The 3,387-nt window shown below is 29.8% G+C and overlaps 1 protein-coding gene across 1 annotated transcript in view; it reads left to right on the forward strand.

Moving 5' to 3' along the window:
• The first annotated feature begins 202 nt into the window (after positions 1 to 202).
• Positions 203 to 3,387, forward strand: part of LOC100163976 (elongation of very long chain fatty acids protein AAEL008004) — a 127,073-nt gene continuing 123,888 nt past the window's right edge. Inside the window, exon 1 of the mRNA XM_029487690.1 lies at positions 203 to 341. The gene's annotated coding sequence lies outside the window, so the exon portion shown is untranslated. The remainder of the gene's footprint in view (positions 342 to 3,387) is intronic.

Consider the following 3,387-nt stretch of genomic DNA (forward strand, 5'->3'; position numbering starts at 1 on the left):
ACTAATATACCTAATAAGCACACTTACGTTTTTAAATAGTTGTTGTTGTTTTTTTTATTCGAATAATATATTAGTATCATCCTGAAATAACAATAATGTAAGATTGTAATAATAATTGGCGTACCATGTCAGCTATTTATATTGTTGTTTACCTCTTATAGAATCGCCGGAGATTAGACCGCCTGTTGATTGACGACCGGTAACAAGCAGCCGTCCGTAGAACAATCCATTCGAATAATATTGTTTTCGTTTGGAGACAACGAGAGTCGCCTGGGCCTGGCACAACATCCTAGCTAGAATTTGTGCAATGCGACAGACGTGATGATTAGACAATACGGCAGGTAAGGACATTGCGTTGTGCGCCGCGATAATAAAATTATATTATTATATTACATTATATTATGACGTCCGTGTGTGCCGGCTGCAGCGGCCAGCGATGATTTGACAAGGACCTTATAATAATAATATGATTTTCAAGTGATGTGTGTATGTGCTAATGAGTTCATAAATGTATTGTTATAGTTAGGAAATAATATATAATATTATATTATTATTGTTATACGTTTTCATATCATCAACCAAGCATTCACCCGCGTACACAAGTACACAACTCAAGACGCATTTTCAAACCAAAACATTTGATTTGATAACAACTACGTATGTTTACCTAGGTAGGCACACATTGAAAAACCCACCCTAGTATAATAATATTATTATTATTATAATTTTTAAGGCATCGACTGTATGGTTATTAGCCTGTTTTTACTGTAGAGGGGAACACGTGTATGTGTGATGAGGATTTGTCACTCATCCGGCATCTAGTGTCACTGGATAAAGTTTGACCTCAGAACTCATTAGTGATTGTGGCCAACCACCGCACCATACCAGTCAACAATATTATTGCTATAGGTAGGTACAAGATGATAAATAGATAATCAACCGACCATACTTGTGTAATAATAATCCACAACTGCTCCGCTTATACAATCAGGAAATAATTATACTCATTAAAATTAATTATTTGTTCAATATTATTTGATATTTGTTCTGTTTTAAACATCAACATTTTTGGGCTCATTTTAGTTTTTAACAAAATTGTTACTATACTGTTGACTGAAATATTTCTTGGCTAAAATACAGCCCCTCGAAAATGACTACCTAGAGCTCTATAGGATATTTTTCTACCACTCAATAACTTATTCTAATATAGACAAACTGATTCCAAAGCGTAATGATTTGACAATACTAATTTACTAGGTATAGTGGTTAACCTAATTACAGGCTCTAATGTTTAGTTCACTCGTATAATTAGTAGTTTTTATTTTTATGGCAAAAAAAAATTTGATTTCAATGTGCACTGCGCCACTGCAATATGTTACTATGTCAGTCGTACAAATAAAACATAATATTCAAACTATAATGAAATGTCCATATCATCTGCTGCGGTGGCATCTAACATTTAACTATGTAAGTTTAGTTTGGTTGTTGAAAAAACAACCAAGACGGCAACATTGAACATAATATAATATGTAACATAATATGGGTAATTTTATTGATTGGCGTATAACATCCAAATAAATTTTCCTAATTTACTTTAATTTAATATTATAAATCTTCACGGCGAATTGAACTGACGTATCTAAAGTCATGTTTGACCACGACTCACTCGATTGGAACAAACGATTTCTGGATCGACAATTTATGGTAAATGTGCTGTAAACAAATTTAATTATTTCGATAAACCCGTCGTGGATGTAATTTATGTCATCGATAGTGATGCTTAACAGTTAACAACCAATAAATGTGTATAATATATAGGGTGTTTCTGCAGTCCTGATCCGTCCCTTCCTTCCATTTTTCCCCCTATAATATTAGATTTATTTGGATTATAATTTTTATAATTTTCGATTATAATAGGTACTTATAAGTTATAAAAAACATACCTATTCCAAAATACCAACTTATATTTTTATGTCATATTTAAGGATTTTCCTGTATTGATATAAATTCTTATTTTTCAAATGCATTTGAGAACCATGCTAATTTAATGTTAATAGTTAAGCAGATTATACTAGTTTCTGAACAATATAATAAACTTAATACATATGTACGATAAAAAGTTAGATAATAGTTCATCGGCCACTCCATCCCCTATAGGCTTTTTATTATATTTTAACCTTGATGTGAGTTACGAGTATTTTAAGATGTACAAACAATTTACAATTTATAAAAATTAAAATATAACACAAAACCTATGTCATTACCTGGAAAATAATCTTACCTTTAAATTTTATAAGAGGTCAATTCACTCTAATTTTTAAACTAATGGATATAAACGTGATCTGCTGAGCGTGAAATTTGCTATGTTATTCGACCTTGTAAGACGGAGAGAATAATGTCACTGTAACGTTCCATTAAAAAAAATCATTTGCCTTACAATATTTAGATTAAAATAATAATATTATGGTGTTTTAGATTTTAGAAAAGAATTTTATATCACTGCTGATCACTCCTTAAATGGTATAAACATTCGAAGTACTTATATCCAAAAATATGAATTTAATTATATACTTTAAAATTTCATAAAACAGAATTTGAACGAACGCAAACAATAAAAGAAGGTGATAATACTTGGTGGATCATCCTATATGGCTGTTACAGGTAGGTTGGATTAGGTACCTATATAATATAACTCAGAACATTCAGAGCATTCACGCCAAATGTATTTAAACATCGTTCAATTTGATTAAGTTTAAGTGTTTAACTATATACAGACTTTTATCGTGACCGACGAAATAAAATTATATCACAGAATAGATAAATACTATATACAGGGTGTATCTTATGTCATTGTACGCGGGGTTTTTTAACGATTATGGAGCGATGACATGGAATTTCGTTAAAACGAAAAAAGACGTGTTTCTTTATTTTTAACAGGCAATTTTATTATAATAATTTCAAAATGTTTAAACACGCAGGTGTACTAATAGCAAAATCAACTTTATTTTTTCAAATAGCAACCACTATATTTTTTAATAGATTCTTGTAAAGTTTTTTTTTCTGAAAATGTTGATAGTCGAATCATCAAATTTGGCTCGCTAGTTTAGTAACTATGGTCCTCTAAAGATAAGTAAAATATGCATCAATATACTTTTAATTGAAATAATGGGTATAGCCGTATAGGTATAATTTACAAGCGCCAAACAATTTTTTTCTTATAACTACCTTTTGATACACTTCAATAGTTGAATCTGTAATATAATGTGTCACCCAAAAAAAAAAAAAAAATAACAATAATAAAAACATAAGCAAAATTGTTGGTAAACATAGTTCATAATTTTTATTTCAACATACGATCATAAAAATTAATATTATTATTTTAATTTA

This window comes from Acyrthosiphon pisum, chromosome A1 (genome assembly GCF_005508785.2).
Source record: "Acyrthosiphon pisum isolate AL4f chromosome A1, pea_aphid_22Mar2018_4r6ur, whole genome shotgun sequence".
NCBI classification, from domain to species: Eukaryota; Metazoa; Arthropoda; class Insecta; order Hemiptera; family Aphididae; genus Acyrthosiphon; species Acyrthosiphon pisum.